Raw genomic sequence first — 13,683 nt, forward strand, 5'->3', positions numbered from 1 at the left:
TATGTGTGTACGTGTGTATGTGTGTGGGGAGCGGTGGTGTAGAGGTGTGTATGTGTGTGTGTCTGTGTGTGTGTATGTATGTGTGTGTGTATGTGTGTCTGTGTGTGGGAGCGGTGGTGTAGCGGTGTGTGTGTGTGTATCTGTGTGATGTATGTGTCTGTATGTGTGTACGTGTGTATGTGTGTGGGAGCGGTGGTGTAGCGTTGTATGTGTGTGTGTGTATATTAGTGTGTGTCTGTGTGTCTGTGTGTGTATGTATGTGTGTCTGTGTGTGGGGAGCGGTGGTGTAGCGGTGTGTGTGTATCTGTGTGTATGTATGTGTCTGTGTGTGTATGTATGTGTGTATGTTTGTGGGGAGCGGTAGTGTAGCGGTTAGCGCTACGCTGCGCTATGAACCTGGCGACCCGGGTTCGATTCCCGCTCACGGCCAACACCAGTGACGATTATCTGAACCGGTCCCGGGCCTCCCCTAGTCGACTCAGCCTCAAATTAGTACCTGGTGCGGTGGATAAAAACATCGCCACTGGGGAGACAAAGGCGGCCGGGCGTGGTGCTGGCCACCCACCCCCTCGTGTACCGTTCCGGCCTTCATAGGTGCTCGCTAACAGCACTTGCCCCTACCATCTGTGAAGACTACACGGGGGGATCTTTGTCTGTGTCTGTGTGTGAGGTGCCAGCTAACAGCACTTGCCCCTACATTCTGTTAAGGCTACACGGGGGATCTTTATCTGTGTCTGTGTGTGAGGTGCCAGCTAACAGCACTTGCCCCTGCAGTCTGTGAAGGCTACACGGGGGATCTTTATCTGTGTCTGTGTGTGAGGTGCCAGCTAACAGCACTTGCCCCTGCAGTCTGTGAAGGCTACACGGGGGATCTTTGTCTGTGTCTTTGTGTGAGGTGCCAGATAACAGCACTTGCCCCTACAGTCTGTGAAGGCTACACGGGGGATCTTTGTCTGTGTCTGTGTGTGAGGTGCCAGCTAACAGCACTTGCCCCTACGGTCTGTGAAGGCTACACGGGGGATCTTTGTCTGTGTCTGTGTGTGAGGTGCCAGCTAACAGCACTTGCCCCTACGGTCTGTGAAGGCTACACGGGGGATCTTTGTCTGTGTCTGTGAGGTGCCAGCTAACAGCACTTGCCCCAACAGTCTGTGAAGGCTACACGGGGGATCTTTGTCTTTGTCTGTGTGTGAGCTGCCAGCTAACAGCACTTGCCCCTACAGTCTGTGAAGGCTACACGGGGGACCTTTGTCTGTGTCTGTATGTGAGGTGCCAGCTAACAGCACTTGCCCCTACGGTCTGTGAAGGCTACACGGGGGATCTTTGTCTGTGTCTGTGTGTGAGGTGCCAGCTAACAGCACTTGCCCCTACGGTCTGTGAAGGCTACACGGGGGACCTTTGTCTGTGTGTGAGGTGCCAGCTAACAGCACTTGCCCCTACAGTCTGTGAAGGCTACACGGGGATCTTTGTCTGTGTCTGTGTGTGAGGTGCCAGCTAACAGCACTTGCCCCTACGGTCTGTGAAGGCTACACGGGGGATCTTTGTCTGTGTCTGTGTATGAGGTGCCAGCTAACAGCACTTGCCCCTACGGTCTGTGAAGGTTACACGGGGGATCTTTGTCTGTGTCTGTGTGTGAGGTGCCAGCTAACAGCACTTGCCCCTACAGTCTGTGAAGGCTACACGGGGGATCTTTGTCTGTGTCTGTGTGTGAGGTGCCAGCTAACAGCACTTGCCCTACAGTCTGTGAAGGCTACACGGGGGATCTTTGTCTGTGTCTGTGTGTGAGGTGCCAGCTAACAGCACTTGCCCCTACAGTCTGTGAAGGCTACACGGGGGACCTTTGTCTGTGTCTGTGTGTGAGGTGCCAGCTAACAGCACTTGCCCTACAGTCTGTGAAGGCTACACGGGGACCTTGTCTGTGTGTGAGGTGCCAGTTAACAGCACTTGCCCCTACGGTCTGTGAAGGCTACACGGGGGATCTTTGTGTGTGAGGTGCCAGCTAACAGCACTTGCCCCTACGGTCTGTGAAGGCTACACGGGGGACCTTTGTCTGTGTCTGTGTGTGAGGTGCCAGCTAACAGCACTTGCCCCTACAGTCTGTGAAGGCTACACGGGGATCTTTGTCTGTGTGTGAGGTGCCAGCTAACAGCACTTGCCACTACGGTCTGTGAAGGCTACACGGGGGATCTTTGTCTGTGTCTGTGTGTGAGGTGCCAGCTAACAGCACTTGCCCCTACGGTCTGTGAAGGCTACACGGGGGGATCTTTGTCTGTGTCTGTGTGTGAGGTGCCAGCTAACAGCACTTGCCCCTACGGTCTGTGAAGGCTACACGGGGGATCTTTGTCTGTGTCTGTGTGTGAGGTGCCAGCTAACAGCACTTGCTCCTACGGTCTGTGAAGGCTACACGGGGGACCTTTGTCTGTGTCTGTGTGTGAGGTGCCAGCTAACAGCACTTGCCCCTACAGTCTGTTAAGGCTACACGGGGGATCTTTGTCTGTGTCTGTGTGTGTGAGGTGCCAGCTAACAGCACTTGCCCCTACGGTCTGTGAAGGCTACACGGGGGATCTTTGTCTGTGTCTGTGTGTGAGGTGCCAGCTAACAGCACTTGCCCCTACGGTCTGTGAAGGCTACACGGGGGATCTTTGTCTGTGTCTGTGTGTGAGGTGCCAGCTAACAGCACTTGCCCCTACGGTCTGTGAAGGCTACACGGGGGACCTTTGTCTGTGTGTGAGGTGCCAGCTAACAGCACTTGCCCCTACGGTCTGTGAAGGCTACACGGGGGACCTTTGTCTGTGTGTGTGTGTGAGGTGCCAGCTAACAGCACTTGCCCCTACGGTCTGTGAAGGCTACACGGGGGATCTTTGTCTGTGTCTTTGTGCCAGCTAACAGCACTTGCCCCTACGGTCTGTGAAGGCTACACGGCGGACCTTTGTCTGTGTGTGTGAGGTGCCAGCTAACAGCACTTGCCCCTACGGTCTGTGAAGGCTACACGGGGGACCTTTGTCTGTGTGTGAGGTGCCAGCTAACAGCACTTGCCCCTACGGTCTGTGAAGGCTACACGGGGGACCTTTGTCTGTGTGTGTGTGTGAGGTGCCAGCTAACAGCACTTGCCCCTACGGTCTGTGAAGGCTACACGGGGGATCTTTGTCTGTGTCTTTGTGCCAGCTAACAGCACTTGCCCCTACGGTCTGTGAAGGCTACACGGCGGACCTTTGTCTGTGTGTGTGAGGTGCCAGCTAACAGCACTTGCCCCTATGGTCTGTGAAGGCTACACGGGGGATCTTTGTCTGTGTCTTTGTGCCAGCTAACAGCACTTGCCCCTACGGTCTGTGAAGGCTACACGGCGGACCTTTGTCTGTGTGTGAGGTGCCAGCTAACAGCACTTGCCCCTACGGTCTGTGAAGGCTACACGGGGGATCTTTGTCGTGGTGGTGATGATGATGCAGGCTGCAGGAAATGGAGCGAGTATTCCGCAGGGAGCGTCAGGAAGTGGACCTCATGCTGGAGACACAGAGACTGGTGAGGGGGCGGGGGGGTGGTGGTGGTGGTGGTGAGGAGGTGGGTGAGCGGTTGGGTGAGCGGTTACGTCAGTGGGTGGGTGGGTGGGTGGATGAGTGGGTAGATGAGTGGGTGGATCAGTGGTGTGGATGGTGCGGAGGTGGGTGAGCACGTGGGTGGGTGGGTGGGTGGATGTATGAGTGGGTGGGTGGGTGGGTGAGTCGGTGGGTGGGTGGATGAATGGGTGGGTGGGTTTGTGAGTCGGTGGGTGGCTGAGTGGGTGGATGAGTGGGTGGATGAGTGGATGAGTGGGTGGATCAGTGGATGAGTGGATGAGTGGGTTGGTGGGTGAATGGGTGGGTGGATAGATGAGTGGGTGGATGAGTCGGTGAGTGGGTGGGTTGGTGAGTGGGTGGGTGGGTGGATGAGTGGATGAGTGAGTGGGTGGGTGGGTGGATGAGTGGGTGGGTGGATGAGTGGGTGGATGAGTGGGTGGATGAGTGGGTGGGTGAGTGGGTGGGTGAGTGGGTGGGTGAGGGGGTGAGCGGTGCCTCTGGCTAGGACTACGAGCGGAGGCTGGAGCAGCTGCAGCTCCAGGTGGAGACGCACTCCCTCACGGGGGCCGGCGAGGAGGATGACGAGGAGGGGGAGGACGAGGTGGAGACGGTGAACTCGCGTACGATCGCTCACCTACCCACTCACCTACCCACTCACCCACCCACTCACCTACCCACTCACCTACCCATTCACCTACCCACTCACTCACCCACTGACTCACTCACTCACCTACCCACTCACCCACCCACTCACCTACCCACTCACCCACCCATTCACCTACCCACTCACTCACCCACTCACTCACCCACTCACTCACCCACTCACTCACCCACTCACCCACCCACTCACCCACTCACTCACCCACTCACTCACCCACCCACTCACTCACCCACTCATTCACCCACTCACTCACTCAAGCACCCACTCACCCACTCACCCATTCACCTACCCACTCACTCCCACCCACTCACTCACCCACCCACTCACTCACCACCCATCTACCCACTCACCCACCCATTCCCTACCCACTCACCCACCCATTCACCTACCCCACCCACCCATTCTACCCACTCACTCACTCACCCACCCACTCACTCACCCACTCACTCACACCCACCACCCCATCACTCACCCACTCACTCACCCACTCACTCACCCACTCACTCACCTACCCACTCACCTACCCACTCACGCACCCATTCACTTACCTACTCACCCACCCATTCACCTACCCACTCACTCACCCATTCACCTACCCACTCACCCACCCATTCACCTACCCACTCACCCACCCATTCACCTACCCACTCACCCACCCATTCACCTACCCACTCACCCACCCATTCACCTAACCACTCACTCACCCACCCATTCACCTACCCACTCACTCCCCCTTCACCTACCCACTCACCCACTCACTCACTCACCCACTCACTCACCCACTCACCCACTCACTCACCCACTCACCCACCCACTCACCCACCCACCCACTCACCCACTCACTCACCCACTCACTCACCTACCCACTGACCTACCCACTCACCCACCCATTCACTTACCCACTCACCCACCCATTCACTTGCCCACTCACCCACCCATTCACCTACCCACTCACCCACCCACCCACTCACCCACTCACTCACCTACCCACTCACCTACCCACTCACTTACCCACTCACCCACCCATTCACTTACCCACTCACCCACCCATTCACCTACCCACTCACCCACCCATTCACCTACCCACTCACCCACCCATTCACCTACTCACTCACCCACCCATTCACCTACCCACTCATCCACCCATTCACCAACCCACTCACTCACCCACTCACTCACTCACCCACTCACTCACCCACCCACTCACCCACTCACCCACTCACTTACTCACCCACTCACTCACCCACTCACTCAAGCACCCACTCACTCACCCACTCACCCACTCACTCACCCACTCACCCACCTACTCACCTACTCACTCACTCACTGTGTGTGTGTGTGAGACTGTGTATGTGTCACTGTATGTGTCACTGTGTGTGTCAGTGTGTGTGTGTCACCGCGTGTGTCACTGTGTGTGTGTGTCACTGTGTGTGTCACTGTGCATGTCACTGTGTGTGTCACTGTGTGTGTGTGTGTCACTGTGTGTGTCACTGTGTGTGTCACTGTGTGTGTGTCACTGTGTGTGTGTGTCACTGTGTGTGTCACTGTGTGTGTCACTGTGTGTGTGTGTCACTGTGTGTGTCACTGTGTGTGTGTCACTGTGTGTGTGTGTGTGTGTCACTGTATGTGTGTGTGTGTCACTGTGTGTGTGTCACTGTATGTGTGTGTGTGTCACTGTCCTCGCGGTGCCGGACGGGCAACTCTGTCGTGGACAGTGCTGTGGGGGGAGGTCCAATTGTGATTGGCTCCTCCCCTCATGGCATATGTGTCCACTACAGGGGCTAAACGGGGGCGCTGGACGGGTGCGAGGGGCTGGTAACCCCTCCACCTTCAATTAATTACGACGAAACCACGAATTAAACTGAAATATGTAACAACTAAGCTTGTGCCGGAGGCCCCGGGGGGCGAGGCGTCTATGACGTCTCCTGGCCAAACCTCAAATGGCGGAGCCAGGAGATTGAATACCTACCCTCGGGGCTCCTCCAGAAACAACGAAAACCACTACGGGTGGCCACGTGGAATGTTCGAACGCTCACTGCGGAGGAGAGGCTGCCACACCTCTATCAGGAGCTGGACCGGTACCGCCTGGATCTATGTGGCATTCAGGAGGTCCGGTGGACCGGCTCTGGCTCCTGCCACCATGAGGGGTGGACAGTCCTCTACTCGGGGCAGCAGACTGCCAAACAACAGGGTGTGGCTCTTCTTTTGAACAAAAGAATGAAGGGGACGTGGGAGCGTGGCGGTGAGGTGTGGGAAGCTGTAAGCCCCAGGCTACTTTGGGCTCGCCTTCCCATCAACCGGAGGCGAGGAATGGTGGTCGTGGTTACTTATTCCCTCACCAAAGATGAACATCCGTGGAGGGATGCAGGCAAAGCCGATGAGTCAGATGCCTTCTATGACCTCCTGTCACAGGTGCTGGCTAAAGTGGCCCCTCGGGATAGAGTCATCATGTTGGGTGACTTCAATGCCCGAGTTGGTCATGATACTGGCACCTGGTCGGGAGTGATTGGAGGGCATGGGCCAGATCAGCTCAATAACAACGGTAGGAGGCTGCTAGATTTTTGTGCAGCCCATGGCCTTGTAATTACATCCACACAACATCATGGATGCATGCCGGGTCCAAGCAAAAACATCTGCTGGACTACATAGTGACGGACCAGCGGATGCGTGCCCATGTCCTTGACACCAGGACCTACCGTAGAGCTGATCTGCCCTCTGACCATCGACTAGTCATCTGTAAGATGCGCCTGCCATTCTTCCACTCCGGTGGTGGGTGTACACCCAGGACCCCATTCCAACCTAAAGTGGCCTGGTCTCAGTTATCTGATGAAAGTTGCAAGCGAGAATTTTATCATCGCTTGCGGCTGGGATTGGCATCGTCCCCGACTCCTCCTGATGTCGAGGGTAAATGGGCGAGGTTTAGGACTGTGACTCATGCAGCTGCAATGGCTGCTTTGGGTACGCGGTCCAGACCTCCCCAGAGACCCTGGCTGACAGAGGAGGTGTTCAGGATGGTTGAGAAAAAGCGACAGGCCCACTGCCATCGCTTACCGAATCCCACGTCAGAGAATGAGGAGGCTTACCGCAGCCTTCGCTCGGAGGTTCGGAGAGCCGTGAGGCGCTGCAAGGATGGGTGGTGGTCACGGGTTGCTGAGGCGTTGGAGTCTGCCTCAGTGGCCCGTGATCACAAATCTCTATTTAACTCCATCAAAAAAATAACCTGCAGCGCCACACCTATTACCATCATTAGGGGAAAAAACGGTGACCCAATCTCCAACCCCCAGGAACAGGTTTGCAGATTTGCTGAACATTTCTGTGAGGTCCTGGGGGAGGGAAAATCCCTCAGCCAGTAAAACATCGTGGCACAAAGTGAGGATGACCCTGCTGAGGCTGCGGTGCCTCAAACATTGGAAGAAGTCACCCCCTGTGAGTGGCTGGCTGAGGTGCCATCTGTTGAGGAAGTACTGAAGGCGATCCAGAGTCTGAGACAAGGAAAGGCACCGGGCAGAGATGATCTCCCAAGCGAAATGCTGAGGGAGGGCGGCGTTTGTGCACAAACTGCCCTATATGACATCATAACAACAGTCTGGACCACTGGACGGGTTCTGCAGGATTGGAAGGATGCCCTGGTGGTCCCCTTTTTAAGAAGGGGGACCGCACAGACTGTAACAACTACAGGGGCATCTCACTCCTCAGTGTGCCGGGAAAGGTCCTGGCAAGGATTATTCAACATCGCCTTGCCAGGCACGCTGAGGAGAGGCTTGCGGAGCCCCAATGCGGTTTCAGGAAAGGGCGGTCCTGCACAGATGCCATATTTTCTGTCCGTCTGGTACAGCAGAGGTGTAGGGAATTCCAACAAGACCTACATCTCTGCTTTATTGACCTGGTCAAGGCCTATGATACCATCAGTAGGCCTGGGCTCTGGGTCGTTCTTCGTGCTTTTGGAGTACCTGACCCTCTGCTCACGATCATTAAGGACCTTCATTATGGTGAGCGGGCCCGGGTAAAACTACGTGGCCGGGAGTCAGAGCCATTCCCTGTACACCTTGGGGTGCGACAGGGATGTCCTCTGGCTCCCACATTATTTAACATCTATTTTGACCCACGTAGTTCGTGAAGCCTTCAATAGCTGTACCGGGGGAATCTCCATATGGTACAGATATAATGGGAGGCTGATCGATGCCCGGGTGCGGTCAAGGGATGGCTCCCTATTGCTCAACCACGTTATGTATGCTGATGATTTGGTAATAGCTGCTCAGTCAGAGGAGGAGTTGGAGACGCTGCTGCTGAGACTGGAGCATGCCACTAAGAGGTGGGCCTTACCATCAGCCCCACCAAAACTAAGCACCTGCCTGGGTATTTTGTAGCATCGGACACTCCACCCCCACAACTCCCAATCGGTGATGGGGCAGTTGTGGAGAGAGTGGAGCGTTTCCCATACCTGGGCAGTGTGCTTATGACTGGCTCCAGTTTAACAGCAGAGGTCTCACTCCGAATCAGTCGAGCGGCAATATCTTTTCATCGGTTGCGTAACGCTGTGTGGAAGCTACCTGGTCTGTCGCTCCGCACTAAGCTTCAGGTCTTCTCGGCCACGGTCATTCCCTCCCTTCTCTACGCTGCGAAACGTGGACCCCCCCTAATGGAACATCTTCGCCGGTTGGAAACATTTAGGCTGGCATGCCTACGATCCATCCTGGGTTTAACCAGACTGGATTGTGTGAGGAGCTCACAAATCCTTGAAAGATCTGGGCAGGGTCCCATCGGTGAGCTCCTCCGGCAGGCAAGGCTGCGATGGCTGGGTCATGTAGCCCGCATGCCCAGCCACCGCATGCCGAAACAGCTTTTGTTTGGCCGGATTGAGGGGGCTAAGCGGGCGCGGCACGGTCTAGAGAAGAGATGGAGTGATATGGTATAGGCGGACGTGGAGCTGAGTGGACTTGCCGATGACTGGTACCAGCGGTGTCAAGATCGGCCTCTGTGGAGGAGGCTCCGTGAAGGATGCTACTGGGCAGTTGGAGGCAGTCGCCCTCCAACAACAACGGAGGGCGGAGGAGCGACGCTCACAATAACGAGCGGAGCGCCGGGTGGCTAAAGCACAGCAGGTTGGCACAGTAGGGGGCACAGGTGGTGCATCAGCCAGTCATCTCAGTCAGTCGACCCGTGGCACCTGGGTCTGCCTCTTGACCCTCCTGCCAGCGGGCGTTCGACACTTCACGTGGCCTCAGGGTGCACATAGCCTGGCACAAGCGTCGTGGTGACGTCACCGCCACTTAGTGGCGAATGGCGGTTGTTGTTGTTGTCACTGTGTGTCTGTGTGTGTGTCTGGTTGTGTGTGTGTGTCACTGTGTGTGTGTGTCACTGTGTGTGTGTCACTGTGTGTGTGTCACTGTGTGTGTCACTGTGTGTGTGTGTCACTGTGTGTGTGTGTCACTGTGTGTGTGTCACTGTGTGTGTCACTGTGTGTGTCACTGTGTGTGTGTCACTGTGAGTAGGGGTGAGCTGGAGTGAGCGCGAAACGGCAGCTGGTGGTGAGCGTGGTGAGCAAGTGGCGTGCTCACCACTTCACGTCGCTCCGTGATGAGCTGTGTGTGTGTGTGTCACTGTGTGTGTGTGTCACTGTGTGTGTGTGTCACTGTGTGTGTGTGTCACTGTGTGTGTGTCACTGTGTGTGTGTGTCACTGTGTGTGTGTGTCACTGTGTGTGTCACTGTGTGTGTGTGTACGTGTGTGTGTCACTGTGTGTGTGTGTCACTGTGTGTGTGTCACTGTGTGTGTGTCACTGTGTGTGTGTGTCACTGTGTGTGTGTGTCACTGTGTGTGTCACTGTGTGTGTGTGTACGTGTGTGTGTCACTGTGTGTGTGTGTCACTGTGTGTGTGTGTCACTGTGTGTGTGTCACTGTGTGTGTGTGTCACTGTGTGTGTGTGTCCACTGTGTGTGTCCACTGCGTGTGTGTGTCACTGTGTGTGTGTGTCACTGTGTGTGTCACTGTGTGTGTCACTGTGTGTGTGTCACTGTGTGTGTCACTGTGTGTGTGTGTCACTGTGTGTGTGTGTCACTGTGTGTGTGTGTCACTGTGTGTGTGTCACTGTGTGTGTGTCACTGTGTGTGTCACTGTGTGTGTGTCACTGTGTGTGTCACTGTGTGTGTGTCACTGTGTGTGTGTCACTGTGTGTGTGTCACTGTGTGTGTGTGTGTCACTGTGTGTGTGTGTGTCACTGTGTGGTGTCACTGTGTGTGTGTCACTGTGTGTGTGTGTGTCACTGTGAGTGTGGTGTCACTGTGAGTGTGTGTCACTGTGTGTGTGTGTCACTGTGTGTGTGTCACTGTGTGTGTGTCACTGTGTGTGTGTGTCACTGTGTGTGTGTGTCACTGTGTGTGTGTCACTGTGTGTGTGTGTGTCACTGTGTGTGTGTCACTGTGTGTGTGTCACTGTGTGTGTGTGTGTCACTGTGTGTGTGTCACTGTGTGTGTGTCACTGTGTGTGTGTGTGTCACTGTGTGTGTCACTGTGTGTGTCACTGTGTGTGTGTGTGTGTCACTGTGTGTGTGTCACTGTGTGTGTCACTGTGTGTGTGTGTGTGTCACTGTGTGTGTGTCACTGTGTGTGTCACTGTGTGTGTCACTGTGTGTGTGTGTCACTGTGTGTGTCACTGTGTGTGTGTCACTGTGTGTGTGTCACTGTGTGTGTGTCACTGTGTGTGTGTGTGTCACTGTGTGTGTGTCACTGTGTGTGTGTGTCACTGTGTGTGTGTCACTGTGTGTGTGTCACTGTGTGTGTGTCACTGTGTGTGTGTGTCACTGTGTGTGTGTGTCACTGTGTGTGTGTCACTGTGTGTGTCACTGTGTGTGTGTGTCACTGTGTGTGTGTCACTGTGTGTGTGTCACTGTGTGTGTGTGTGTTACTGTGTGTGTGTCACTGTGTGTGTGTGTGTCACTGTGTGTGTCACTGTGTGTGTCACTGTGTGTGTGTGTCACTGTGTGTGTGTGTCACTGTGTGTGTCTCACTGTGTGTGTGTCACTGTGTGTGTGTGTCACTGTGTGTGTGTCACTGTGTGTGTGTGTCACTGTGTGTGTGTGTCACTGTGTGTGTCACTGTGTGTGTCACTGTGTGTGTGTCACTGTGTGTGTGTCACTGTGAGTGTGTGTCACTGTGTGTGTGTGTCACTGTGTGTGTCACTGTGTGTGTCACTGTGTGTGTGTCACTGTGAGTGTGTGTCACTGTGTGTGTGTGTCACTGTGTGTGTCACTGTGTGTGTGTCACTGTGTGTGTGTCACTGTGTGTGTGTCACTGTGTGTGTGTCACTGTGTGTGTGTTGTCACTGTGTGTGTCACTGTGTGTGTCACTGTGTGTGTGTGTCACTGTGTGTGTGTGTCACTGTGTGTGTGTGTCACTGTGTGTGTGTGTCACTGTGTGTGTGTGTCACTGTGTGTCACTGTGTGTGTGTGTCACTGTGTGTGTCACTGTGTGTGTGTCACTGTGTGTGTGTGTTACTGTGTGTGTGTGTCACTGTGTGTGTGTGTGTGTAACTGTGTGTGTGTCACTGTGTGTGTCACTGTGTGTGTGTCACTGTGTGTGTGTGTGTCACTGTGTGTGTGTGTCACTGTGTGTGTGTGTGTCACTGTGTGTGTGTGTCACTGTGTGTGTGTCACTGTGTGTGTGTGTCACTGTGTGTGTGTCACTGTGTGTGTGTCACTGTGTGTGTGTCACTGTGACTAGGGGTGAGCTGGAGTGAGCGTGAGCGTCAGCTGGTGGTGAGCGTGGTGAGCAAGTGGCGTGCTCACCACTTCACGTCGCTCCGTGATGAGCTGTGTGTGTGTGTGTCACTGTGTGTGTGTGTCACTGTGTGTGTCACTGTGTGTGTGTGTCACTGTGTGTGTGTCACTGTGTGTGTGTGTCACTGTGTGTGTCACTGTGTGTGTGTGTCACTGTGTGTGTCACTGTGTGTGTGTGTCACTGTGTGTGTGTCACTGTGTGTGTCACTGTGTGTGTGTGTCACTGTGTGTGTGTCACTGTATGTGTGTCACTGTGTGTGTGTCACTGTGTGTCACTGTGTGTGTGTGTCACTGTGTGTGTGTCACTGTGTGTGTCACTGTGTGTGTGTCACTGTGTGTGTGTCACTGTGTGTGTCACTGTGTGTGTGTGTCACTGTGTGTGTGTCACTGTGTCACTGTGTGTCACTGTGTGTGTGTGTCACTGTGTGTGTGACTAGGGGTGAGCTGGAGTGAGCGTGAGCGTCAGCTGGTGGTGAGCGTGGTGAGCAAGTGGCGTGCTCACCACTTCACGTCGCTCCGTGATGAGCTGTGTGTGTGTGTGTCACTGTGTGTGTGTCACTGTGTGTGTGTGTCACTGTGTGTGTGTGTCACTGTGTGTGTGTCACTGTGTGTGTGTGTCACTGTGTGTGTCACTGTGTGTGTGTGTCACTGTGTGTGTCACTGTGTGTGTGTGTCACTGTGTGTGTGTCACTGTATGTGTGTCACTGTGTGTGTGTCACTGTGTGTGTCACTGTGTGTGTCACTGTGTGTGTGTGTGTCACTGTGTGTGTCACTGGGTGTGTGTGTGTGTGTCACTGTGTGTGTGTCACTGTGTGTGTGTCACTGTGTGTGTCTCACTGTGTGTGTGTCACTGTGTGTGTGTGTCACTGTGTGTGTCACTGTGTGTGTGTCACTGTGTGTGTGTCACTGTGTGTGTGTCACTGTGTGTGTCTCACTGTGTGTGTGTCACTGTGTGTGTGTGTCACTGTGTGTGTGTCACTGTGTGTGTGTGTCACTGTGTGTGTCACTGTGTGTGTCACTGTGTGTGTGTAGGGGTGAGCTGGAGTGAGCGTGAGCGTCAGCTGGTGGTGAGCGTGGTGAGCAAGTGGCGAGCTCACCACTTCACGTCGCTCCGTGATGAGCTCTGGGGGGACCGCAGCTCTGCTCACCGAGGCCAACGCCATCAGGTGGAGCTGCACAAGCAGGTGGGGGGCCTGGTGGGGGGGCTGGTGGGGGGGGGGCTGGTGGGGGGGGGCTGGGGGAGGAGTTGAGGGTGGGTGAGGTGGGGGACGTCTGTGAAGCTGTCACTTTGCCCCTCCTCCCTCCCCCTCTATCCCCCCCTCCCCCTCCCCCTCCCTCTCCCCCCCTCCCTCTCCCCCCTCCCTCTCCCCCCCCCTCCCCCCCCCTCTCCCCCCCCTTCCCCCCCCCTCTCCCCCCCTCCCCCCCAGGTGGAGTTCCAGTTTGTTTTGCTCTCCGCCGGCCCCACTCGCCCCTCCCCCCCGATCTGCTGCCCCCCCACGGCCCCTCCCCCCGCACCGTGGTTGCCGTGGAGGTTCGTGACCATGGCAACGGAGCCACTCACCACTGGTCCATCGGCAAGCTGCGGTGAGTCGCCGCTCCTCACCACCCTCACCACCCTCACTCACCACCACACTCACCACCTTCACTCACTCACCACCCTCACTCACCACCCTCACCACCCTCACTCACCACCCTCAC

General features: G+C 55.5%; 1 pseudogene; it reads left to right on the top strand.

The window, feature by feature from the left end:
* Positions 1-12,549, top strand: part of LOC116938361 (kinesin-like protein KIF1B) — a 102,614-nt pseudogene extending 90,065 nt beyond the window's left edge.
* Positions 12,550-13,683: the final 1,134 nt, after the last annotated feature.

The sequence above is a fragment of the Petromyzon marinus genome, chromosome 75, assembly GCF_048934315.1.
Source record: "Petromyzon marinus isolate PM22_M1 ecotype Great Lakes invasive population chromosome 75, UKy_Petmar_22M1.pri1.0, whole genome shotgun sequence".
Taxonomy (NCBI): domain Eukaryota; kingdom Metazoa; phylum Chordata; class Hyperoartia; order Petromyzontiformes; family Petromyzontidae; genus Petromyzon; species Petromyzon marinus.